This window comes from Melozone crissalis, unplaced genomic scaffold (assembly GCF_028551555.1).
Source record: "Melozone crissalis strain CALT ecotype California unplaced genomic scaffold, PUWL_Pcris_2 ptg000066l_1, whole genome shotgun sequence".
NCBI classification, from domain to species: domain Eukaryota; kingdom Metazoa; phylum Chordata; class Aves; order Passeriformes; family Passerellidae; genus Melozone; species Melozone crissalis.
In genome coordinates, this window is record NW_026535844.1 from 722275 (window position 1) to 749926 (window position 27652).

At 49.2% G+C, this 27652-nt stretch overlaps 1 pseudogene; it reads right to left on the reverse strand.

Moving 5' to 3' along the window:
• The window catches only part of LOC128945551 (uncharacterized), a 1882792-nt pseudogene that overhangs the window by 121350 nt on the left and 1733790 nt on the right, over positions 1-27652 (reverse strand).

A 27652-nucleotide genomic window follows, 5' to 3' on the forward strand; every position in this document is an offset into this window, starting at 1 on the left:
ACTGAGGACAGGGCAAGGGTTTAACCCAGCCTCCTGTTTGAACAGCCTGGAGAGGGGCTGGCAAGGAACCCAGGACTGCACTCAAGGGACAGAGCTCCAGACCCAGGCTGGGAGAGACTGATGGGACATTCCATGGCCTGAGGGAGAAAATGTGTTTGTGGATGGCTCTGCAACGGCAGCAGAAGGGAAAAGAGCTACAAGACAGGCTGTTATTAAGGAAGGGGAATCCGTCACTGCAGTGCTTCAAAATGTACCGATTTCGGTTCTTTTAAATCTTATTTCTCTGCTCAGGCTTGGTTTTCTTTGCCTTGGGGAAATGAATTTTAAAGCTTTTATTTAAGGGGTGTTACACCACTCAATGGAGATGAGTTTAACATCTCAACAGACTGGTAACAGCCCAAAAGACACCCACAGAGATAACGACCAGCAACAAAACATCAACATTGCCCAGCAGCAAACAGCAACCAGCAGCTACCCCAGACACTGCCCCCGGCAGAGCTGGAGACACCTGGGCTGGAAAAGGTTGAGAAGGAAATCCAGGAGTGTGGACTGAATGCACATCAGAGGGGAAGAAATCCGGGTCCAACAGGAAACCAAGTACTAAAACCTTACACAACTTGGAAGCAATGAACATTAAAGCAGTGGATTTAGATTGGTTCAGACTACATAAAGTTTAGGAAAATCTAGGAAAACTCGCATGGCATGGAATGATTTTCTCTGCACAGCCGGGCTATTTGTGAAAGAATTGGCTTCTGTTGCACATCCAGGCCAGAACCAAGGAATGCCTTAACTCTGTAACACTAAAGAGATTCTTGCAGAGTTTTTGTTTTCCCTGAAGTTTCAGTGATAACTGTTATGAACAAAAATTCAGTTGATTTTTTTCTGTGAGAAAAAGTTACAAAAAGGCAGCCAGATCACTGTCCCTGCCCAAGTTTTATGGGTTTTGTTATTGTAATCACGGGTCGTTGAGGCTAATCGCTCCTTTTGTATTAGCAGAGCCTCGCCCGAGGCTAAGTTGTACCTTTCCAGAATAGTGAAGACACCTGAGAAGGTAAGGGGGGTTATGCAAAGTGACTCCAAGACCAGCATTCTTTGTGGGACTCCAAACCACGGAGAAAACCCCAAAAACGATGAGCCAAATAAGAGTTGAGAGACTGGAGTGATGTCTGGATGTGAGGAGCGGAGTGCTGGGCCTGCAGAGATGCTGGAAACCTGCATTGTTCCTCACCCTGCCTTCGAGAGCCCCCGGGCCAGGTCTGGGAGGAAGCAAGATGATCTGACGGGGATCACCACGCCCTAAAGGCTCCCAAGAGGACTGGATCCCCCAGCTCTGACCCTAGTGGACAAAGCTGTGCATATCCTCCTCCTCTGAGTCACCGTGGGAGACACGACGGGGACTGCAGCCCTGCCGAGCCGCCCAATCCTGAGCTGATCACTTTTAATAAAGGCATTAAAAAGGAGAAGAAGACACCTCTTCTGAACCTGTTTATTTCAATAACAACAAGATAATAATTTTTTATAATAATTCCCACTTTATATTGTCAGGTGGGTTTGGGACAGAAGTGTGAGAATCAATTTTTGGTCTGAGTTTTTCAATGTCTGCCTTTATGGTGCATTTGTAGAACTGAAGAGCTTTAACCGTAATACTTTAAACTTGTATACAGTTAATACTTTTTTTTAAAAAACAGCAGATTCTGGCGGGGCCACATGTTACTCACCAGATGGCTGCCCTGGAAGAGAAGCTCCATTCCAGGCAGCCTCCAGAGGAGCTTTAGAAATGCAAATGAACACTGCTGGGCAAAGCCTGGACAATGCACCTGGGTCTCTTGCCTGGGGCAGGAATTGGGCTGATTCCCTCTGCCCCTCACCCCAAGCTCTGCCTGCTGGCACTGATGGAATTTGCACAGCTTAAGGCAGAGCCCAGGGGGAGGATATCTGACCCTGCAACACAAACGGTGAAGCTGCAAAGGGAAAGAGCAAATGGAAAATGCTGGGAAAACTTCATTATAAATAAATGGGGGGCGAATCATCCCTCTACTCCAACATGTGCTGTCACTGTCTGTGTTATACAGGGTGGATTAGAGCACCGAGGAATTCTTGCTGCCACAAGTTCAGGGAAATCAGTTGGGAATCCAAGTATTTCATGATTCAATTAGAGAAAAGTGGTAAATTGATGAAGTCTTGCCTGAAGAGAGCGCCCAAAATGGGGAAAAGATGAACAAATCTGGGGCCAGCAGAACAAATCCTACAACACCATGGACCAGCCCCCCTGGGAACCCGAACCAGTTCATATCAGGAGCCACAGAACCCATTTCTCATTTCAATGGCATCAATAGATTACAAGCTGTCCTCGCAATAATAACCAACCAGACAGCTGCAGCTCCTGACCTTCCTGCTGATCAACCCACTGAAATGAGGAACACAACACTTAACCATGGGATGGGATCGGATCATCTGTTAGCAGAAGGAGGACGAGTTTGTGGAAAATTAAATGACACAAACTGCTGTTGGCAAAAAGATGACAGAGGAAAAGTGATTAAACAGATAACAAAGGAAAGAAGAAAGCAGCTCATGTACCAGTCCAAACGTGGAAAGGACGGGAATGGGACACGGTAATTGGCTCCCTGGCAGACCATGGGTTAAACGAATGCTCTTTCTCCTCTGATGTGCTACAACAACTCTCATCTTTTTACCATGCTCCACACCTTTGAGAGTGCAGCTCATTCAGCAGCTGAGCAAGGGGATTCAGGCGGCAGCCAGGCCTCCAGATCCAGAAACGGCTACAGAAGGACAGGGAATGAGGGCACTGAGAATAATCCCAAAACCAAAGAAGACTCAGTAAGGAAAAAAAAAAAAAAACCGAAAAGAAAAAAAAAATCACTGAGTGAATCTGCCTAGAGATTGGGTCAGGGATTCGTACATAAGGAAGGGAAAAAACATCAGTTTCAAAAACTGTTACTAATTTACATGGACCGCTGCTCAGACAAAGTCCCGCTGAATTCCTGAACTTTCAGAAGAACAAAGACTTAACAGAGCCATGAATTTTGGCTGTTCTACAAAAGTGGGGATGCACATTAACGAGGACATGCAGTTACCGGATCGGGAGGTCTGAACCTTCCAAGCACCTCAGCCAGTGGGCAAAGGGAGAGGGAGATGAGGCCGGGAAAATGAGGATAAAAAGGAGGCTGCGAACTACAACAATGGCAGAGAGCGCACGGCAAATGCCCCACGGCCTCTCCCTCTGCTCAGCAATAAAGTCACTTTTACAGGACTCCTCTGTCTCCTCTGGGCACACAAACCTCCGGCCACGGGAATTTCCCCGCACAGCGCCGGGCACGGGGCAGCCCCCTCTGTCCCAGCCACAGCAACCGGGCCGAGCCAGCGCTGCTCCGGCAGCGGCTCCTGCCGAGGCAGCGGCCGCAAGGAGACCGCGGGCAGCCGCTCCCGCTGCGCCCTCACGCCAGCGGCAACACGGGCCGGACACGGCACAACGAACCCGCCCGAGCCCCCTGCCGCCCCCGAGGCCCGCAGCCAGCCCCGAGTCCCCGCACAACCCAGCGCGGCTCCCACCTGCGCTGCGGCCGCCTCCGAGCTCCGCCGCGACCTCACCGCGCTCCGGCCGCTGCCGCCGCTCCCGCGACCGCACACACGCTCCGACAATGGCGCCGCCGCCCAGCCACGGCCGCCCTCAGCCCGCCACCGGGGCCCTGCTCCGCCCCGCTCCCACCAATCAGCGCGCCACAACCACGACTGACGGCACCACCGCCCAATCCCAGCCAGGGGCGGGCTCTGCGCACGGCACAGCCCCGCCCCGCGCTCTCCGGGCTCCCGGGCTGCGTGAGGGCAGAGCCGGAGCTGAGCAACAGCCCTGGAACGGGCCCGGGCCCGAGGGGGATTGAGCTGAAAACACAAACTTCTCCGCACCTCCCGCCACGGCTTTCCCGGCACTGCGGCTTCGGTGGCTCAGGCACAGCGGGAAGCCCTGGAGCCTCACTTCTCCTCCCCCTAATTAGGAGCATCAGTGCATCGCTTTGATTTCCCCCAAAAAGGAAAAACCGCCCCAAACCCTTGTGGATGAGTGGGGGAGGGGAGAGATTTCGGACAGAAAACTCCAAAAACTCAGAGCAGGATAACGGGAATTAAGTGAAGAGCCTTAAACCCAGCTTTCCCCCACGCCTCCCTCCTTCCAGCTGCACCTCCTACCCCGGCAGTGCCGCAGACAGGGAATGGGGCCGGGCTCAGTTCATGCCCCGGGGCTTCTCCCTCTGCTCAGAGACAGGAGTCGTTCCCCTGCTGCACCCTGGGCTCTCTCCCACCGGAGACTTCTCCAGGAACTTCTCCGAGCTGAGTCCATCCCACGGGGCACAGCCCCCTCCAAGTGCTGCAGCGTGGGTCACTGTGCCCCGGGGTCAGTCCTGCCAGGACAGGCTGCTCCAGTGCTGGGCACGGAGGTTCAGGGACATGACACCATGAGCAACATGATCCAGTGAAGCCAAAATTATTATCCCTAGAAATACTATATTTATAGAAATTTCTACTGTCCATACATCTCTAGCTAATACATGACTGATTAACCCTAACTCTTCACACCTCTAAAATAGAATGCTGATTGAATCGCTTAATTTTTCATGCATATTGCTGTGGTCGTCTGGCCCAGTCCTGACTCACTTTTTTCTTACTTTCCCAAACTTGCTGACAAACTTGCTGAGTCCTGATGACTCTTCTTCCTGTATGTTTTTCAAGGGTATACCAACCCCGTTTCTGAATATGTCCATTATTCATTGTTTGTGAATGTGTCCATAGTCCATTATTACAAGCAGGCTGGATTGTGCTTTGGCTGAATATGTCAAGAACTCCTCAATCTGTAAAAAACTCTCAACAGTTCCCCAGTTTTTTGGGGGTTTTTTTTTGCACAAGCCAGACTGATTTAAAAGCAGGTCAATTATTTTCTGCACACAGCATAGTAAGCAAGGCACTATAAGCAGAATTGAGAAAGGAATACAAAGTATCATAATGCCAAAGCCTAAGTCATTGAGCCAGCCTGTTATTTCCCAGGATTTTACCCACTCATCAAAAGAGTTCTCAACAACTGTGAGCTTTTTCATATTCTCCTTAAGCAATGACAGTTTCTTGTGAATAGATTCAGTGCTCAGAGAGATTCATGCAACACGTCCCTTCAAAATCTTCACATCCATGTCCTTGTGCTAGCAACAAAAATCTATAGCAGCCCTATCCTGTAACACAGCGTGGCATATGCTACCTACATCAGTGGTAAGCTCATTCACTACTTACCATGTAATGTTAATTTGTTTTCCTGTCCAACAAGCCAATTGTTTTAATTGTGTAAGGGCCTTTGATGAAGCTACTCCTGGTGAAAAAAGTGATGCCAATTTAACTGAAGGCCAATTCCACAATTCTACATTATCCTTACAGTCTGAGCCTAATAGATGCACACTACGTTTTGGACATTGGAATTTGTGCCTGATGTCAAGCATCTGTTGAGTGCTAGGGGCAAACAGTGTCAATTTCCCAAAATAGCACAGTCCTCCTAATGCTTTCTGAGGAATTGCAGGCCAAGCTCTATCTCCACAAATGAGAAAAATTCCATGAGGTAACATGCTTGCTGGTTTTTCTTTTAGGGACACAGACCATGTCCAATTGGCACAGTATGCCGTGGTATTGTAATACCACGAAGAATTAGGAGATATCCAAGTGCTACTACCTCTGGGTTTTTCTTACTTCTCCCTAATCAGTTCTTTACTCTTGTAGTACTCAAAGAATAAACAATAATTTCCTGGCACTGATCCCAAAATATCCAATTCCTGTGGTTCCTGACTTGTAGTATTTAAACCTTCAGTGATTGTAAATGCCTGAACTCCTAAAGGATTTCTAGGGACTTTTTGTTTTTCACACCAAATTTCTGTGATCATCCCATTTTGATTAGTACACCAATTTGACCAGGCCTTACTTAAGTTGCCATAAATTTCAGCTCTGGTCCAATTTCCGAATTCTTCCACTGAGTCTAAGGGAATTCCAATTAAACAGGTGCAAAATGGATCCGAAGGTGTAGGTGGTGACAAGCAGAAAGATTCTTGCCCTGTTCTGTTAGCCCATGTAACCCACATGTTAGCTCGCTGCTCTATATTGTATACACCCTGTGTTTCCCTAATCACTGCACTGAGCAACATTGTCAACATTTGCCAGACTGCTGCCATTGTTGCCGCTGTTGTCCATCAGGCCTGCGCTTTGCCCAAATTGCTTTAGCCCTTTAGCCCGTTCCCACTCAGAATCTCTAAAGTGATGTCTTTGTGGTATTGCTATTCCTACTCTACATTCAGTAGCTAATATCTTGCTTTCTAGTACAATTTGGTTTACTACAGCAATTAAAGCAAGGTTAAACTGCACCCATAGTAACGATCTTTGCTCATATACTTCTATCAAAGATACATCCTGGAGAAAACTCTGATATCCTCCTGAGCTACGCCCTAAAAATTTAGTGAATGCCATTCTTGGAGTAATAGAGTTAAGTGTGTAAGAGCAGTTATTGCATATTAGGTTAATAGGCCTAAATTTTTGCTTTTTCCCCTCAAACCACTGCTAAATTACTTTCTTGATGAACTTGTCGCCAAGTTTTTAAGCTACACTTTATACAATGAACCTTAAGCCACGGCTTACATGCACAACCATGCAGATAACAAGAATTTTCTATCTGATTTACAACTTGTGTTGAAAGTGAAGGTAAAAGAAGTCTGTGTGTATCTAACCCGTGTGTATTAAGCCTATGTGGAGTTGCTGGTACTCCCTCAGCATACTCCAGCAAACTTGGCAGATATTCCCACTGTTGTGGGAATATCCATTGTTCAGCTGCCAGGTGCTGAAGAATTGGATTCAGGGCTGTCTGGAATCGGTGCTTTTGCCGATTCTCCGCCTCTGGGCACAGCATGGGCTGGCGATGATGGTTTCAGATAGGGCTTCACCCACTTGGCTGGAATCCAACGAATGCCTTTGTCTGTAAGTAAGCACATATAACTTCTTCCTATTAATTTTACTGTAGCTGGTCCTTCCCATACCCCTGTTTCTGGACTTTTGAACATGGCCTGAATGCCGTCAGGCAATTCCTTGCTTGGATTTTGTGTGAGGGCATGATGCACAAGAATAGGTGGATCTTCCCTAGCTCCTGTTGTTCTAAGGTAATTAAGCACAAAAATGGCATTAGCTTTTTTTTCCTCGGGATAGCCCTGTAGTTCCCCCCTTTTGTTTTTGCAGCATGCCCTTGAGTGTCTGATGGGCACGCTCAATAGTTGCCTGACCAGTAGGATTGTGAGGAATACCAGTGTCATGTCAAATACCCCATAAATTACAGAAATATTTGAATCTTAAGGAACAGTAAGCAGGACCATTGCCAGTCCTAATTGCTAAGGGGATACCTAATATGGCAAAGCAATTGTACAAATGTTTCTCTACATGACGTGCTGTCTCACCTGTTAAGGGAGTAACCCACATAACACAAGAATAGGTATCAATGCAATCATGTACAAACATTTTCTGACTAAATTCTGCTACAGGAGTTACATCCATTTGCTACAATTGCAAGGGTTGAATACCTCTAGGGTTAACACCAGTGAATAAACCAATGCCATCTCGTTGACAATCAGGACAGGATCACACAATACCTGAAGCCTCAGTAAGGGGAATACCAAATTATTTAATTAAAGTTTTTGCAGATTGATGAAGAAATGCATGGGAAGTTTTAGCTTGCTTAATTTATCAGAGTTTGGCATTGGCCGGACAGTGGCTACCAACTGATCAGCTCGAGCATTACCTTCAGACAGACCAGGGAGAGCTTGATGACTACAAACATAAATAATAAAGTATTCCTGCCATCGCTGATTTAGGTTTTTAAGCAATCAGCTTAAAAGGGAATACAAATGCTCATTACTCACCTTATTAAGTACTGCTCTTTCTAGGCGTTGGACACAGCTAACTACATAAAGCGAATCAGAACCAATGTTAATGGCCTCATTATTCCAATTTTCAAAAGCCCAAATCACAGCTTTCAATTCTATTGTCTGCAACATATCTTTTACATCTCCAAAAATGACATGCTTTTTCTACACTTTGTCTTACTGCCAAGTGCAGACAGCCCTTTTTGACCTTTTATCTGCATCTGTAAATGCTGTCTGCCCAGACACCGACAGTCAGATCTCCAGGGTCTGTCCTCCAGATGCTGATGCTCCAATAAAGATGATAATACCCGGTGCCGTGGATAAATATCGTGAACTTTACCGTCATATCCAGCCAAAGCTATCTGTAAAGAAACAGAATGCCTAATTCCCCATTCATGATACCAGTTAGCCAATGGTACTACAATTGCATGTGGTTCGTGTCCCCAGATTTCCAATATTCTCCCTCTGTCCTTCATAATCAAATGAGCAAAAAGTTCCAGTTGAGTGGGAATAGTTCTAGATTGTTTTACAGGTAAAAATACCCATTCCAAAAAAACTTAAGGATTAGCTTGAGTTTTAACCCATTGACAAATCAAGGCGAAAGGATGCTTGGCATAATTGTCACCCTCTTTGCTCTGATTGATGATCATCAACTGAACTGGATCATCCTCGATCGGACGATGTGCATGCCATGTAGCAACCTTTGTGGCAATGTGATCCCAAAAAGGCTGTCTAGCAATGGTAGCTTTTAACTGGCTTAACAGGTCCCAACCAAGGAAACCTAGTAAAGTACCAGGAGTTTGCACGACATAAGGCCTTGTAGACACATTCACTCCATCTGGGAAAGTAAAAGTAATTACTTCCCTGCTCATCTGAGTTGCCTGAGTCCCTCCAATACCTGCAATCCCTAAAGCAGGATCAACCAATGCCCAGTTTTTTGGCCATATTGTGTTTGAAATGATGGTTACATCTGCTCCAGTGTCAATTATGAGTTTCTTAGTAATAGAATCACCATTAGGATGTGTCAAGGTTACCTGTTTGTCTGGTTTACCTCTTGTGATGTCCATGGCCCAATATACTTCTGGTTTACCTGTGGAACCAAAGCTTCCTGTTCCCCGTTTCTTGTAGTCTGTACAGGGGACACACGACTTAAAAGGAACAAGCTGAGCAATTCACAAACCTTTTGGAATAGATACAGGAGGGAAAAATGTTCTAATCATAATTTTAACAACCCCTTGATAGTCTGCATCAATAACCCCAGGAATTACATCCAATCCCTTTTTACTGGCAGATGATCTCCCTAAGACACAAGCACTCAGCCCATCCCCCAAGGGTCCTTTTACATTGGTATCTATCAGGTGCACAGCAGAGTCCGTGATGGTCACGTCTACTGTGGTTTCCACGTCCGCTCCGGCCCTTCCAGCAGTTGATGATCTGAGTGAGCAAAGCCCTCCTCCTCCATGGGAGGCTGAGCTATCCAGACAGCTCTCCGTACTTGTTTTGTGATGCCTGGAGAGAAGGCACTCTGAGACCCGTTTCCCTGGAACCAACATTCTTTAGTATCGTGGTTATCTTTTTTGCAGATAGAACAAAATTTTTTCACAGTTGTAGAGCAACACTGACTCCCAACATGTCCGATTTTACCACATCCAAAGCACTTAATGTTCTTTCCTTCAGCTCTCTTTTGCAGTTTAGAAAGCAATGGTTTTACCACATCCTGTACTGCAGCAGCTACATGGGCTGCTTTTTGTGTCTCTGTAGCTCTAGCCATAAGTTCCAGCATTTCTGTAACATCAGCTCCCTTCCTTAATGTTCCCAAAATCTGCTGAGTTTTATCATTAGCATTGTCAAAAGCAAACATATTAAACAATTTTATTTTGTGTCTGTATACAAATCAGGATGATCATAGATAGCTTCATGCAATCTGTTTACAAATATATCAAAGCACTCATTCCCTCCTTGGCGAATCTGTGTCAAAGACTTAATGCATAACCCTTCTGGAAGTGCAAGGATAGCATTATATGCTGGTTGTTGGCTCGTCCGTAAGACTTGATCAATGCTCCCAGCCTGGGCAGTGGCAGCAGCCCAGGGCCCTTTGCCAAGGAACTGTTGTGCTGTTGAACCACACAGAGGATCACCCTGCACTCTAGGTCTTGCTGCTTCCTGAGCACACTTTTCCTCCCAGCTTTTATGGAACATCACCTGCTGACAGGGTGGCATTATAAGTCTTAGGGTATGCACATCAGCTGGAATTAATGTGTTAGATGTAAAAATATACTGCAGAAGTGACTGTGCAAGTTGGGATTCTAAACCAAATTGTGAAATTGCAGGTCTTAACCTTTCTAAAATCTTCCAATAGAAACGTTCCCAAACTCTACCTGCAGCATTAGTCACTACAGGAAAAGCCTATACATCATTTGAGAGAAAAGTCCCTTCTACAGTAGCTTCTGTAATAACTCCCTTCCATTTTGTTTCTGAGCTGCTTCTGTTTCAGGATCACATTCCAACTCTAATTCCACATTTTTTACAGCATGAGAGGGAGGAATTTGTTTAACCGGCTCGAATGCTGGCTCAGAGACAAACTGGGAGGGTGGTAACCACTTTCCTGGTTGTCTGTCTATCATTGGCAAGTCCATTTTCTCAAAAGAATAGTCTCTTTTGGGGAAAACTGAATCATTCTGAATTACCAATTTTTGCAAATTGTCCACTAAAGATTTTAAATCCTCTTCAATAGAAGTATTATTCATAATAACATCTCCTTCCTTATCCTTTTCACATACAGCATGTTTAGTTTCTAAGTTACTGTTACCAACAGTTTCCTCACTCCGAGTACAACTGTCCTTTGTTCTGCAGGCTTATCCCCCTGAAGAGGTTTTTTCACTCTGAGTACAACTGACCTTTGTCTGACAGCCCAACCCCCCCGAAGAGGCAGCAGCTTCCTCTTTCTCGCTCTGAGCTGGAGGAGCAGTCGGTGCAATGCTCGATTCTGAGCTGAGGGGTTGTGGGCTGAGTGAGGGAATATCTAAGGTGGTAGAAAACAGTTGCTGGACTGAAGTGACTGGAAATGCCTGAGGCTGTTCTGACACAGAGGCAAGGGCTGCAGCAGCTTTCCTCTCTGCCTCTGAGGCTTGCAACACCTCTATGATAATTTTCTACAAAGTAGAATATTTAGACGCCTCTTTTGCCTCACTCCCGCCAGATGCAATACAGTCCCACAACATCCACCCCACAGCTTCTCATGTCGAAATCTCAAAAGCAACCTGTGCTCCTGCTACGAGATTATGGTCCCAAGCCCAGTGCAATAGTCCCTTCAAATTGGAAGCATCATACTTTTGTTCTCTCTTAGAGAGGGTATGTTGGAGGAGTTTCTGAACACCTTCCCTTTCATGCTCAGACCCCATCTCCTCCCCAGCCGCTCACCTTGATCAGGGTGAGATTCAAGTCATCTACGATTGGAGCTCCAGTGACCTTTCCCTCTCCCCGGGGCAGTGAGGATACTTTACCCTGGCTGCTCTGCTCCTCGAGGGTTGGCTCCGATCCCTGCACAGCAGCCAAATTGCCGACCTCGAGTCCCTTTAGTGCTACCACATTGGGCCTGCCCACGTTCTCCACCAGAAATGCGGGGTGTGGAGGTTCAGGGACAACACACCATGACCAACATGATCCAGTGAGCCAAATTTATTATCCTTAAAAAGACTATATTTATAATAAATCTCTACTGTCCACGCGTCTCTAGCTAATACATGATTGGTTAATCCTAGCTGTTCACACGTCTAAATTAGAATGCTGATTGGATCACCTAATTTTTTACGCATCTTGCTGTGCTCGTCTGGCCCACCCATGGCTCACTTTTTTCTGACTTTCCCAAACTTGCTGACAAACTTGCTGAGTCCTGAAGATTCTTCTTCTTGTATCGCTTTCAAGGATATACCGCCCCCATTTGTGAATACATCCATTATTCATTGTTTGTGAACACGTCCATTGTCCATTATTACAAGCAGGCTGGATTGTACATCGGCTGAATATGGCCATTGTCTAACAAAAACTCCTCAATCTGCAAAAAACTCTCAACAGTCGCCGTCACCAGAAGTGTTCTGTCCCAAGCCAATAAACAGGATACTCGTTCCCACGTGGAGAAGAGCGCTTCTCGTCTTTTATCTCCGTCTCTGCAAGTCCGTGTGGGCTAGAGTCCAGAGCTAGCCAGATTTGGACTCATATAAAGCCCAGAGACCAAGGGATTACTGCATCCCCCCATGTCCCCATTCCCATCCATGACCATATGTCCCCATGCAGCTCTCCAGGACTGTGTCCTACCATAACCACATGCATATCTTAATTTAATGTCTTTGTTTTTACTCCAATATCAGATATTTTAAAGGGATGAAGAGAAATTAAAATAAAATCAAGGCCAAAAGAAAAGGAATTCCGTGTCCATGCTGGCAGAGAACCTATGTGGCTTGGTGGGAGGGAAGAACATTTTTTGGTGAAGTTCCCACCCCACTGTCTCAAAAATCTTGGTTTTTTCCCCACTTTTTCACCATTTGGCTGCCAAAGACACCTTTGGGAAATAGGAAATCAAAATCGTGGCATCCCTGAAATTGGAAAAGATCTCCAAGACCATTCAGTATTCCTTGATGCCACCAGAAGATAGGATTGAATGCAAAAGATTTTACGGGTTTGAAAGTCAACAAATCCGCTCTCCCCAAGGAATTCCCATTGTTGGTCTGCGTCCCAATGGATGTTCCTGCCCCTGTATACATCCACGTGCCCACGGGGAGCCAGGAAGATGTGGAGCCACCCAGCCAGGTGTCTTCCCAACACAGATCAGCAGGACCATGGATCACCAGGTCTCTGCCCAATGAGGGTCACTGGGGATCATCCAACACAGATTCTCCCATGGGGGAAGGAGTTGGAGGAGTGCATGTAGCTCTTCCTGAACTCGGGGTGTTCACAGGGCTTCCCTCAGTGGTGCCTCCGTTGGTGTTTAGTCAAAATTGAGCTCTGTGAGAAGCTCTTCCCACACTCCCCACACTTGTAGGGCCTCTCCCTGGTGTGCATGCGGTGGTGGATGGTGAGTTTGGAGTTTTGCTGGAATCCCTTCCCGCAGTCAGGGCACTGGAAGGGCCTCTCCTCTGTATGACTCCGCTGATGTATGAGGAGACTGGAGCTGGTCTGAAACCTCTTCCCACACTGGGGACACTTGTAGGGCTTCTCCCCACTGTGGATGCCCTGGTGGTGTTTTCTCAGGTCAGTGTGCCACCCATAGCTCTTCCCACATTCCAAGCAGATGTAGGGCCGTTCCCCTGAGTGGATCACCTGGTGCCGAATCAGGGCCCAGCTTTCTCTGAAGCTCCTCCCACATTCCCCACACTTGTAGGGCTTTTCCCCAGTGTGGATCTTCTGGTGTTCCGTCAGCTGGCACTTCATGCTGAAGCTCTTCCCACACTCCCCACACTCATAGGGCTTTTCTGCAGTGTGGATCCTCTCGTGTTTCCTCAGGCCAGAGCTCTGGCTGAAGCTCTTCCCACATTCCACACACTCATAGGGCTTCCCTCCTGTGTGGATCCTCTGGTGTTGCATCAGGTGGCCCTTCTGAAGCTCATCCCACATTCCCCACACTGGTAAGGCAGGTCTTCAGTGTGGATCCTCTGGTGGTGCATCAGGTGCCCCCTCTGGCTGAAGCTCTTCCCACATTCCCCGCAGTCAAAGGGCCTCTCCCCAGTGTGGATCACCTGGTGCTGCCTCAGGCTGGAGCTCCAGCTGAAGCTCTTCCCACACTCCTCACACTCATAGGGTTGTTCCCCAGTGTGGATCACCTGGTGCTCGATCAGGTGCAAGCTCCGACTAAAACCCTTCCCACATTCCAAGCACTTGTGGGGCTTCTCTCTGCCATGGGGCTTCTCCACCAGCTCTGAGCTCTGGCTGGATCTCTGGCCGCCTTCCTGGCTCAGGGGGGCTCTTTCCTCCCCACAGCTCCCTGGGCTGGGTTTGCTGCCCCTCCTCGTGCAGAATCTCCAGGGCTTTTCCTCCTGCTCCATTCACACACGCCCTAGGAATGAAAAATCCTGGTTTGGGGAAAAGAACAAAATGAGAGTGCCTTGGACTGGGAGCTCCTCCTTTCCAGAGTTCATCTCATTAAGTCATTGGGCATCTTGTGTCTCTAAGAACCTCCAAAACACCAAGATTCAGCACAAAAGTCCTCCAAACATCAACACACAGATCAAAAACTTCCCAAACATCAAGATTCAACAAAAGCACCTTCCAAATATAAAGATTCAGCCCCCACAAAAAAACAAAGCACCAACAATTAGCCCAATAAAGCTCAGAAACACCAAGATTCACCCCCGGGAAAATCGTGGATCCCAATCCCCGGTCACCTGCTGCATGGTAGGGGGGGGAATGCTACTGGGGCTGGCAGGGAAGCTGCAGATACAGGGAGAAGTGGAACCTTGTGGTGCCTCCTGTTTCTGCTCCTCCTCCACATCCAGCGTCCTTGCTCTTTCTCCCACTCCTCTTCCTCCTTCTGCACAATCCCACCTTCTCCTCCCATGTGCATCGTTTGACCCTTTTGTTCCTCAATTCTGCTTCTCCTTCCCTTCTCCTCCTGCCCCAGGCCCAGCACCCACTGCCGGCTCCCTCTTGCCCCCAAACCCACAGCATCCCACGGCAGGGGCAGGGATGGAGCTGGGGCAGGTCGGGCTGGGGCAGCGCTGGGCTCTCGGCCGCTCCCGCCCGCACTCGGTCCCCACTGCAGCCGCTCCCGCCGGGACAGCGCGGGGGGGCCCGGCTTTGGCGCTGCCCCACTCCCACCTCCCCAAATTCCCCTCGCATTTGGACAACAGGGCATGGATGGTGTTGGTGTGCTGCAAAGGGATTGCGTGAAGGGGAGTGTGCAGCAATATGGTTAAGGCAAGAAGCTGCAGGAGGAATCTATGTGGGAAGGAAAAGGACGATGGAAAAGCGGAGGAAGAGAAAAATGCTGAGGATTGGGATGTTTGTCAGCAGGGTCTTAGCCTCAAAACTTGTCAGCTGATCCAGATCTTTTGTGTCCCCGGTTTCCATGAGAGGAAAACAAGGAGGTCAGGGTTTCAGGGGGTTTATCTGTGGGGGGCAGCGGCAGCACCGGGCGCAGAGCTGCGGCACCGGGAGCACGGGCTGGGGGCCTGTGGGCAGCTGCGGGGCCGGGGCGGGGCTGTGGGCCAGCCGGGGCTCAGCGCCGGGCGCTGCCTGACCCCACCAGCCCCGGGCAGGGCTGGCAGCGGCCCCCGGCCCCCAGGAGGCTGCGGGACGCCCCGGCCGCTGCCCGGCCCCGCGGAGCTGCTGGCCCTGCCCGCCGGGGGCGCCTTTGGACACTGCGGCAGGACAGGGAGCGGCTCTGGGCTACGGGCTGGGGAGGGCACCCTGAGCACAGGGAGGAGGAGCAAGGAACACCTGGGAAATGTGGAATGTACATTTTAGCACGGAGATTGCCTTTTAAGGATTTTATTAGGGTTACTGGAGATACAAATGATTTTGCAGAAAGCTCAGCAGCTTTCAGAGGATGAGCACCCACAGGCACTGAGGGGGCTGCAGGAGGGGCACAAGAAGGACCTGCAGCACTTGGGCACAAAGGCACAGCAGGTGAATGCAAGAAGGGAGCAGCAAAAGGCCAAGCTGAAGGCAAAGGCCAGGGCACAGTTCCTACAGCCCCTGAGGGATCAACCCCAGGGCCCAAGGGGGCCCCAGCACCCAGGGCACGGGCTCGGCCACAAGCACCTGGCAGAGGCATTGCCCTCCTCACCAGGGGAGAGCCCACCCAAACAGCCCCTGGCAAGGAACCAGGGCTCCAGCTGCAGGGCACAAGGACACTGCAAGCACAGACAGCAGCACCCTCAGGACCAGCAAGTCCACCCCTTGATGGACATGGATTGGCAGGGCTGTCACAGCTCACATCACACCAGGGACCCTCCACACGGGAGCCCTTGAGAACATTCAGAGTGGGTCTGCATTGAGAGGAGGCATTTCCTGATGGACACAGGGGCCTCTCAATCCACTCTGAATCTTAGACCTTGTCCTGGGTTTACTCTATGATGCCTTTATCCCAAATCGTCTCATTCTGCTTATGTTGAATAGTAAGTTTTGTAACTTTAAGAGTGTTCCAGAGAGTGAAGGGGGGAAGAGAAGACGCGCGCAGTTTTGTTTTCAGACACTGCACTCCTCCTCCACATTCCTGCTCCTGGACTGTGTTGTCTGTGGATGAACAGACAGCAGGACAGAGCTCTTCTTTTGCTTTTTAGTTAGTTTTAGCTAGCTGAGGCAAAGAAGTTCCCTGGACTGTTTTTTTTCCTTTTTTCTTTGGACCTCTTGAAACTGCTCTGGCCTGAACACCCAGGTGAGCACCGGCAGCTGCAGCTGTGGCCCACCGGGCCGGGCCTGGCCTGCGACAATTCCAGCACTGGAGGGACTGATCAGAGACTGAGTGAGCTGATTTTCAACCCGGGGTTTTCTCAGTTTGTCATCTCTTTTAGAGTGGCAAGGGGTCTCATTGTTTGATATTGTTTTGGTTTTATTGTTTAATAAACAGTTTTTTTCCACCTTTCTCCAAGGAGGTATTTTTTCCTCCCAGACCAGTTGGGGGGAGGGGCCGATTGGATCTGCTTTTTCCCACCGGAGCTCCTTTGGGGGATTCTTCCCCAAATTTGCTCTAAACCTGGACAAATACATGAATTGGTGCCCAATGTGGGGCTGGAAAAGTTGGGAAAAAGCTCCATTAATTGTGTGTTTGTTGTTGTTAAAGCAGTTAGTAGCCATGCTGCTTGAACCCCTGATGTCTCTGGGTGTGAAAGCCTTCGTGTGGCTCTGGGCTCTAGACCTTTTTGAGGTTTCAATACCTTTCTGGTCACTAGGATTATTGTCCTTAACAAGTAATTTTTACAGTAGAGGGGTACGGATTGGAATAGCTGTTGTGCGGGCCTTGGTGATAATGATTTATAAAGCGTTTACAAAGATACTGGCGTCTGTTTACGATATGTATGGTTTATGGTTTCTTCATCCTACCCTGCATCCCAATTCCAGTAGTACGTTTTGGGAATTTATTAGTAATTGCACTCAGTCTGTTAGAGGAGGAGCCGAGAATAAGACTTCCCAGCCTTCCCTTTCCTTCTTCTCCTTTGGATCGGTTATGTCACTTTTTGAAAATGTTCAGTTTCCCCTGAATGTTAAAGAGACCATCTTTCTGGTATTTAATCTGGCAAGCTTCCTCTATATGGTCTGCAGCTTCTCTAGAATGAGGGCTGAGATATCCAGAGGAGCTGGTGAGACCTCTGACCCAGAAGCAGATGCAGGCGTGAAAAATCCTGAGTGGTGTGGACAATGGGAAAATATAGGCCAAACCCTGAAGGAATTTTCTGATCCTGTAGACTGGGATTTTCTACGGGAACAAATTCAGAAGTGGGGAAATACCTAAAAGAGAAGTGCCATGACGATTCTAAGGAGAAAAGGCTAATTGCAATAAGCTGGGCCCTGGCCTATGCTTATTGCACTTTGTTAGATAGTGTAGGGCAGCAGACAGAGGCAGGGGGGCAGGGAGATAAATCAGCCATCCCAGTCACTCAAGCTGTAGCCAACAGCCCAGGCTCGAAGCCAGCAGCCAGACCAGACAGTGAGCCTAAGCCAGCATCTAAACCCATGGCCGTTGCTACCAGTACTAGAAGTGGGAAATGCACGGAAAAAACTAATCAACCAGTGGATGATGATGATGATGGTGATACAGAAGAAGGAACCTCAATGCCTCCTGACATAAAATCAGGAGTCAAAGCAGCAGGTACAAGATCAGACGCAAACATTGAGTCTTATTCCCCGAAGGACCTTCGTGGCCTAAGGAAGGATTACACCCGACAACCTGATGAATCCATAATTAGTTGGCTGGTCCGTCTCTGGGATGCTGCAGGCGAGGCTACAATTCTGGACGGCACTGAAGCCAGGCATTTGGGATCCCTGTCACAGGATCCTGTCATAGACCAAGGAATGATGAGCAGGGCTAACTCTCACAGCCTCTGGGAATGGGTCCTAAGAAGTGTAGCACGAAGATACCTGTGTGCAGATGATCTCTATATGCAGCAAACCCAGTGGAAAACCATAGAACAAGGGATCCAACGCTTGAGAGAAATGGCAGTGGCTGAGATCGTCTTCTCAGATGATGGAAACTGTAAATCCAGACTTGGTACCATGCACATCTGTGATGTGGAGAAAACTTGTACGACTTGGCCCACGAGAATACGCTTCTGCTTTAGCAATAATGAAGCAGGATGATGGTGAGGAGACTGTGCTGGATATGGCAAGGAAGCTCCGAGCATATGCAGATGCTGTGCATGGCCCAACACATGCCAGAATCTCAGCGGTGGAAACATGTCTGCAAAAATTAGAAGACAAGATAGAGGAGGGTCACAAGAAACTGAGGGAGGAGATTAAAGAGGGCTTTCTCCAAATCTTGGCAGTACAGATCAGAGGTTCTGGTACCCAACACAGACGTTCCCCAGATGGCGAGAGAAGGTACATCCCACAAGCTGAGCTGTGGTTCTACCTGCGTGATTGTGGAGAAGACATGGGGAGATGGCATAGAAAACCTACTGCTGCTCTGGCTAAACGGGTGCATGCACTGAAGACTCAGAGAGGAAGTTCCAAACGGGAAGCAGCTCCACTGGCCAGTAACCGAACTGTCACATATGATGATAATGACAATATCTTTGATCCCCTTGAAGGAACCTCCAAGACATATGCCCAGGGAAAGAAGGATAACCAGGCTTAGAGGGGCCCTGCCTCTAGCCAGGGAGAGGCTGGGGAAAACCGTGTTTTTTGGACTGTGCGGATTCGTTGGCCTGGCACATCTGAACCACAAGAATACAAAGCTTTGGTTGACACTGGTGCACAATGTACACTAATCCCATCGAGACATGTTGGGACAGAGTCTGTTTCTATTGCTGGTGTGACAGGGGGATCACAGGATTTCACTTTGGTGGAAGCTGAGGTGAGCCTGACTGGAAATGAGTGGAAGAAGCATCCTATTGTGACTGGCCCAGAGGCCCCATGTATTTTGGGCATAGACTACCTTCGAAGTGGGTATTTCAAAGACCCGAAGGGACTCAGATGGGCATTTGGAATAGCTGCTGTAGAGACAGAGGGTGTCAAGCAGTTGAACAGCTTGGCTGGACTGTCAGAAAGCCCATCTGCAGTAGGTCCCCTGAAGGTGGAAGAGCAACGAGTGCCAATTGCCACCTCAACAGTGCACCGCCGACAATACCGAATGAATCGAGATGCTGTGATCCCCATCCACAAAATGGTCCATGAGCTGGAGAGCCAAGGGGTGGTCAGCAAGACCCACTCACCCTTCAACAGCCCCATTTGGCCTGTGCATAAATCTGAGGGAGAATGGAGATTGACTGTGGACTATCGTGCATTGAATGAAGTGACTCCACCACTGAGTGCTGCTGTGCCAGACATATTAGAGCTCCAGTATGAGCTTGAGTCCAAGGCAGCAAAGTGCTTTGCCACTATAGACATTGCCAATGCATTTTTCTCCATTCCTCTGGCAGCAGAATGCAGGCCTCAGTTTGCCTTCACATGGAGGGGAGTGCAGTACACCTGGAACCGACTGCCCCAGGGGTGGAAGCACAGCCCCACCATCTACCAGGGACTGATCCAGACTGCACTAGAAAGGGGAGAGGCTCCGGAACATCTGCAGTATATTGATGACATCATTGTGTGGGGGAACACAGCAGCAGAAGTGTTCGAGAAAGGGGAGAAAATCATCCAGATCCTCCTGAAAGCCAGCTTCGCCACCAAGAAGAGCAAAGTCAAGGGACCAGCTCGTAAGATCCAGTTTCTGGGAGTGAAGTGGCAAGACGGACGGCGTCAGATTCCCACCAATGTCATCAACAAGATCACAGCAATGTCTCCACCCACCAATAAGAAGGAGACACAAGCTTTCCTAGGCGCCATAGGTTTTTGGAGGATGCATATTCCCGAATACAGTCAGATCGTGAGCCCTCTCTACCTAGTCACCTGTAAGAAGAACACTTTCCACTGGGGCCCTGAGCAGAAACAAGCCTTTGCACAGATCAAGCAGGAGATTGCTCATGCAGTTGCCCTTGGCCCAGTCAGGACAGGACCAGAGGTGAAGAACGTGCTCTACTCTGCAGCCGGGAACCATGGCTTGTCCTGGAGCCTTTGGCAGAAGGTGCCTGGGGAGACTCGAGGCCGACCACTGGGATTTTGGAGTCGAAGCTACAGAGGGTGAGAAGCCAACTACACTCCCACAGAGAAGGAAATCTTGGCTGCCTATGAAGGAGTCCAGGCTGCCTCAGAGGTGATTGGCACGGAAGCACAACTCCTCCTGGCACCCCGACTACCAGTGCTGGGGTGGATGTTCAAAGGAAAGGTTCCCACCCCCCACCACACCACTGACACTACATGGAGTAAACGGATTGCTCTTATCCCATAGTGCGCCCATATTGGAAACCTGAATCGCCCTGGAATTTTGGAGATAATTACAAACTGGCTGGAAGGTGAGAACTTTGGTCTTACTGATGAAGAGCAACAAGAACCAGTGACATGGGCTGAAGAGGCTCCTCCCTATAACCAACTGCCCCCAGAGGAAACGCGCTACGCTCTTTTCACTGACGGTTCCTGTCGCATCGTAGGGATGAACCAGAAGTGGAAAGCAGCCATATGGAGCCCCAGACGACAGGTGGCAGAGGCTGCTGAAGGAGAAGGTGGATCAAGTCAACTTACAGAACTCAAAGCTGTTCAGCTGGCCCTGGACAATGCTAAGGGAGAGAAATGGCCAAAGCTCTACCTCTACACTGATTCATGGATAGTAGCCAATGCTCTGTGGGGATGGCTGGAGAGGTGGAAAAGGCCAACTGGCAGCGTAGGTGTCATGGTTTGACGCTGGCACAATGCCAGTGTTCCCATGAAAATATATGCTTACTGGTGTCTGCTGTGAGATGTGACCAGGAATAAGCAAAGCACGCCCCCACTTAGAAATAAAGAAAAGAAACCTTTATTAACTAAACTACAACTCTAAGTAACAAGAAACACACAGGGAAAATGAAAACTTTCCAAAAACATTTCCTCCCCCTCCCACCAAATTTCCAATACATCTATTCCCCAAATCACCAACTCTCGGTCCATCACCACGCTTTAGGTAATCAATTCTCAGTTCATCAAGGGGAGAGGAATCCTTCTTGTGCCATAGGCTTCCTCAGGAAACACCTCTGAAACCTCGTGTGTTTCCACGTCACTCGTGGCACCGCCCTGAGAACATCTGCCATTGTGACATCTTCCTTCCATGTCCAGTGCTCTCACCACTGCACATGGACCAGAGCTGCTTCTAGGGTTGTCCTTTTAAGGATGCTTTGTCCCGTTCCATAAAGGGCACAGTCTCACCTTTGGGACACTTGTGCCCCCCAAATTTCACCCCCTGGGGCCGAGGGGTACCAACACTGAACCCTCTTGGCTCTGAGCCATTGCCTCCCCCTGGATGCAGTCTCTGTGGCACAGGAAACATGGTTCTGTCCATGGCCATACAGGAAAAGTCCAGCTAAGGCCACTCCATCATCTCTTCCCACCTAACATTCTTCTCTACTCTCCCGACATCTTTCACTTGCCCAGACCTTCACACTTGCACATTTCCTTCCTCCATTTCATCAATTATCTCTCTTCTAGGAAAGGTTAATGTTCTGCAAAGTTTTCCTTGTCCTAAAAAGGTTTAAAAGCTCGGGCTCTGCCCATCCAAAGCTCCCACAGCTGCCGGACCCCTTCTCGCTGCATCCCCCCGCCCTTCTCTGCCAGCCGGGCTGTGCTGCCAGCACAGGATATCAAATTTCACGGTGGCACAGGCGCTCTGTCTCTCTCTGTCTCCTGGGGGGGAGGTGTGGCTGCCGATGCCTCTCGGGGCTCTTCCACCCTTCCATCCTCAGGCCAGGCCTACCTCGCCCAGCCCCAAACCAGCCAGGAGCTGGGCAGGGGAGGTCCGACCTGCTTCCCTCGCTGGAACCCAAGAGAGCTTCCCCCGGGAGTGCTCTGCTTTTTAACCCCTGTGTTCTCAGAGGCGTATCCAATGTCCCCAGCGGCCAAACCAGCTGCCAGTATTCAAATGTGAGCACCTACTGGCCTGACCACTTCATATCCCAGAAAACCAACTTCCTCTCAAACCACGACATCTATATAATCTCAGTCCAGTTTATCCCAGTCTGTAGGAACCCAGTCCATTTGATCCCAATGCATATTTGATCCCAGTCCATATTTGATCCCTGTCCATAGCTTATCCTAGTCCATATTTGATCCCAGTCCATAAAATCTGTCATATTTGATCCAGGCCATATTTGATCCCAGTCCAAAGTTGATAGCAGTCCTGATTTGATCCCAGTCCAGTTTATCCCAGTCCATAGTTGATTTTAGTCCATATTTGATACCAGTTCATTTTTTATCCCAATTCATACTTGATCCTATCCCGTATTTGATCTCAGTCTATATAAGCTCAGTCCAGTTTATCTGACACTGTAGGATTCCAATCAATAGTTGATCCCAGTCCCTATTTGAACCTAGTCCATATTTGATCCAAGTCCATATTTGATCCCAGTCCCTATTTGATCTCAGTCCCTGTTTGATCCCAGTCCCTATTTGATCCCAACCCCTATTTGATCCCAGTCCGTATTGCCCTGCACACATTCCAAAAGTCTGCAATTCCAGCTCCCAGCCAGGAAAAGATGTTCCTGCCCTTGAAGGGAAATGGAGCAAAATCCTACAGAGACATTTCCCTGCCAGCCTTCAGGACTTCAGCTCCTGGGACTGGGAATTAAAATAACAATTGGGAAATAAAATAATAAATAATCAGGAATAAAATAATAAATAATCAGGGAAGGGTCTGTGGGGACATCTAAACCAGGGCAGGGGTCAATTAAATCAGGCAAGGGGACAGCTAAATCAGGGCAGGGGTCAATTAAATCAGGGAAAGGTCAGTTAAATCAGGGGAGGCTCTTTGGTGGGGGGGGGGTCAATTAAATCAGGGGAGGGGTCAATTAAATCAGGGGAGGGTGTTTGGTGGGCACTAGGGCAATTAAATATAGGGAGGGTCTCTGGTGGTGCCTGGGTCAATTAAATCAGGGCAGGGTCTCTGGTGGTCCGTGGGTCCAGGGAGACACTGAGAGAGAAACAGAGCAGGCAAAGAGAGGCAGGAGAGAAAAGGGGACACAAAGACAAGGCGGCACTCTGCAAACAGAGCTGCAACAGACTGAACATGAACAGGAGAGAAATCAGTAAGTCTCTGTGGGATTTCTGGGCTGTTCAGATGGTCTGGGGAAAAGCCCAAAGATGGCCTAGGGCCCCCGGGTTCGAAAGGACGAGAGGAAGCTTCAGATTTGTTCTCGGTCTCGGTGTTTATTAATTGCTTATCTAAAAGATTTTCTCTTGGCCTGACAGAGTTCTGCTCAGCAGTCAGCCATGGGCACACACTGAAAGCCCCTGGGGCGGTCACCTATCTTTATACCCGGAGTTACGTATACAATATTTATCATTTTTCTCCAATACCCTCTACCCTTATTAACCAGTGTTCCCCTAGTAAGGTCCAATCCCGGAGTGCCAACTCCACCACAGAAGATGGAGGCCTAGAGGAAGAAGAAGAAGGAGAAGGGCACGCCCCAATTCCTCCATCTTGCCTCTCTAGACCCCCCTGTACAGGGATCTTAAACCCTGTATCTCACACTCCAATTAACTTGTCCCTTCACCATTCACCCCAGTGAAATCCTCCCGTCCTCATACTGATGTCATCTCCCATGTGGGATCAAAGTCCAGCCACCAGACATCTCTGGCAGCATTCCAGGACTCCCGAGCCCCCCAGGGGGGGTCTTGTTCACCCTGCACCCCAGTTCTGAGAGACTGAGATCCCACATCTCCCCCTTCTGTTTGCACCAAAAGACCTTTTTTTTTTTGCTTTTATGTGAAAACCCCCCAAAGTCCTTAGTTTCTTTTCATTTCTCTTCTGGGTCGTTTTTCGCAGCCCGAGTCTCGACTTCTGTCTGAGTACTCGTCTCTCTGCTTCTCGGATCAGCATTCTCGTGTTCTCGCGTTCGGAATGGTTTCACGTGCCGCGCTGACACCCACTTCAGACCTCGATCTGTGGAGATACAAGCGAAACCCTTTCCCCAAATGATTAGTTTGAAAGGACCCTCTATTTAACCTGTTTCTGGGTTTCTGATCAAAACCAAAGGATTTTCCCTTAGCTTTGCCTATGTGTTGTTTGAACATTTTTGAGCCTCCCAAAAGATGGGTATTTCGTGACATCAGCTTGCCACAACTGAAGACTTTGCAGCCCCAGCGGATTGATGGCCCCGGTAGAAGAAGGTGGCTGCACAAGCTGACAGTCTGGATAAGCACTAATGATCTCCCTCGCATCTGTAGCACTGTCCTCCTTGGGGGTTGTTCTCTTCCTGCATTGCCGCGAGAATTTTGTTGATATTTTCATCCTGTTGATGAAGTAATTTCTCGAACATCTTCTCCAATGTCTTGTCCTCTGATTGCCCTTCTGAGCGTCCCTTTAGCTGTTTCTCCCATTCCTCTTTTAATTCATCCTTTACAATCGCTGCGACGTGCTGAGGCGTCCCCACCTTGCTGCATGCCTCCACCATCTCTGCCAAGGATGGCCGTCCTGGCATGGTGCTAATCACCCGTTGACAATCCGGGTTGGCATTGCCGAAAGCTAAATTCTCCAAGAGAGGCCTCTTCACTTCTTCTGTTGTCACCTGTCGATCCACGGCTTGCGTGAGTCGGTCGATGAATGACATGAATGGCTCTGTGGGACCTTGCCTGATGCAAGAGAACGGGACATCCGGAGCTCCTGTCGGCGTAATTTGCATGATTGCCAATCGCGCTGCTTCTTTGATGTCGCTTAACACTCTCCGTGGAAGCCGCGCTGCTTGTTCCCCTGGATTGTCATCTGGAGGATCCCCTGCTAATTGCCCTTCTGTGAGGTTCGCATTCGGCCCACCTTGGTATCTGTTCCGCAACTCAGCAAGATATTTTCTCCACCTTTTTTCCCAGACAAGACTCTGTGTGTCAGTGAGGATCATTGCCACAATACTTCGAATGTCATATGGTGTGAGATCATACATAGAGAATGTCCCTCTTAATAGCTGTTTGAAGTATTGTGAGTTCAGCCCAAAAGTCTGAGCTGCCTTCCCTAGGTCTTTGAGTGTCTCATGACCCATCCTTTCCCACCTTGGATTCTGTCCCTGGGCATCATATGTCACTGGCATTGTCAAATCCCCTGATCCCGGGAATAAATGCTTTTCCTTTTCCAATGCTTTTCTGATTTGCCTCCAATCCATTGTCTTCACCGGCTCTTGAAACCCCTCTTCATCAGATTCCATTGGGATTTGCATGAATAATGGTGTTGTAGATGTCATCGGTGATTCATAGTGTCTCATTTTTTGCCTTGAGGTTTTTGGCCTTGCTCCTAAATCCGAAAAGGAAACTCGAGGATCCTGTTGATATTTCTTCTTTACTGTATCGAATGAATGCAAGAAGCTTTTTGCTGCTTCTGCTGCTGATAGCATCCATGTTGGGACACCTTCCGATGCTGTGATCCTTATGACATCTTCCCCTTGTAGCTGTTCTTCATCTGAGCTTTCATCATCTTCATGAAATCCCGAAGTGGATGGATAATCCCTTTGTCGTGTTAACATTGTTTTCTTCGAGGTGCTTTTCTTTTTATATATTGTTGGAAAAAATTGTTGCATTGTTGCAGTCTCGCCACGAGATGGCGCTGTGGCTCCGCCGAGCCGACCCGGCATGTCGTGCACTTCTGCCCTCCTGCCACTAGGTGGCGTTGTCACCGGCCTCCCTGGCTCGGATGACGGTGCAATCTCGACTACCCTACTTCCTCTTCCGGCTCGGCGTCTCCCATGAAGGGAAGGAACTGAAACTCCGAGGCTCGGGACCAAAGGCGCCAGATCTGGAGACGGAGTGGAGCCCTGGGACGTAGAATCCCTAGCACGGCCCCTCCTCACCCGCGACGTCACAGGGGACCGGGCTCGGGCCCGCCCGCGTCTTACTCTCTGCGCGTGCGTGCTCTCTGAGCTACTTCCGGTGTCCCCCAAGGTAACGTCATCATCGTCTCCCCCCTGTTTCACCTCCGAGGTTCCCGCCCCTCGGTCTGTCCCGGAATCCGACCCCTCCTCCTCTGATGTTGTGTTCGCCTCCCCCGCCGGCCCTCCGGCTCTACCCGCGATTCGAGCTGACCGTCGCACCGGCTCTGACGTCACACCCGCGCGCCTCCTGCGTCCCGCCGCGGCGGCCCTCCGAGGCTGCGCGTTTTCCCTCAGCCCGCCTTGCGCGCTCGCGTGTGAGTCTACACCCCGGTTTTTGCGAGTTTCGCCCTCCGCGCGCGTGTCCTCATCCTCACCGGCGCTGCTCGCGCCCGCCGCCGCCGCCGCGTCGCCGCTTTCGCCGCGAGCAGGCCCCCCCCCCGATCCCTTATCTTCCTGCTCCCCCCCTTCTGCTCCTGACTCCTCCACACTCTCTGGAGTTTCAGGACGCCCTTGGGGTTTGTTGCATTTTTTGATCGGGGGTTTTAATATTTTTTCCTGCTCTCTTTTTTCGAGAGCCCTTTCCCCCTGGCCTTTCAAAGCCAGAGCAATTTTTTTCCCGGAGCTCTGCCGCTCCGCCCCCTCCTCTGAGGGTGCCGCAGCTTCTCGCTGCTTTTCCAGCCTTTTAGACTGCACTAAAATACCTTGTAACATGATTCTTGCCGGCGAGAGTAGCTTTAACGCTGTCTCATCTTTTTTTGTTGCTAAAATATATAAATGCCTATTAATTTCCTGCCAAAACCCGACTTCGAACAAAAGATATGTTTCTGCAAGTGGGTAATTGAGCCTTGCCCATAATAACAGCTGTTTTAATTCTTTCTTTGGGATCCCTTCTGTATATAATTCTGCTACACTTTGTAAGGTGGATAAGATTTCCCGTTGTTCTTGGGAGAGTGTTGCCCCCATAGTATTATTTTGGCCTTCTTACCGAATCTGTCGCCAGCGTGGTCTGGAGGCCCTTGTTCTCCGTCCAGCAGATTACGAGGGATGGATCAGAGGCGCCTTTCTGGTCCCAGTCCAGGCCGCTCTGCTACGAGCTGTCTTCAGCAGAAGCTGAGAGATGGGATTTCTCAGTGACTGCTGATTTTTGCAGCTTCTCCCGGCCGGTTTTTTCTTTTTCTTCTTTCTTTCTTCAGGCTTCCCTCCTCTGGAGTTATCAGTGCTGTTCTCTTGGCTCTTCAGCTCTTCAGGGCTTTCCCCCCCCCGAAAGGTTTGGTGGGAGATAGCCCGCACAGCGGACGCCAATTGTGGGATTTCTGGGCTGTTCAGATGGTCTGGGGAAAAGCCCAAAGATGGCCTAGGGCCCCCGGGTTCGAAAGGACGAGAGGAAGCTTCAGATTTGTTCTCGGTCTCGGTGTTTATTAATTGCTTATCTAAAAGATTTTCTCTTGGCCTGACAGAGTTCTGCTCAGCAGTCAGCCATGGGCACACACTGAAAGCCCCTGGGGCGGTCACCTATCTTTATACCTGGAGTTACGTATACAATATTTATCATTTTTCTCCAATACCCTCTACCCTTATTAACCAGTGTTCCCCTAGTAAGGTCCAATCCCGGAGTGCCAACTCCACCACAGAAGATGGAGG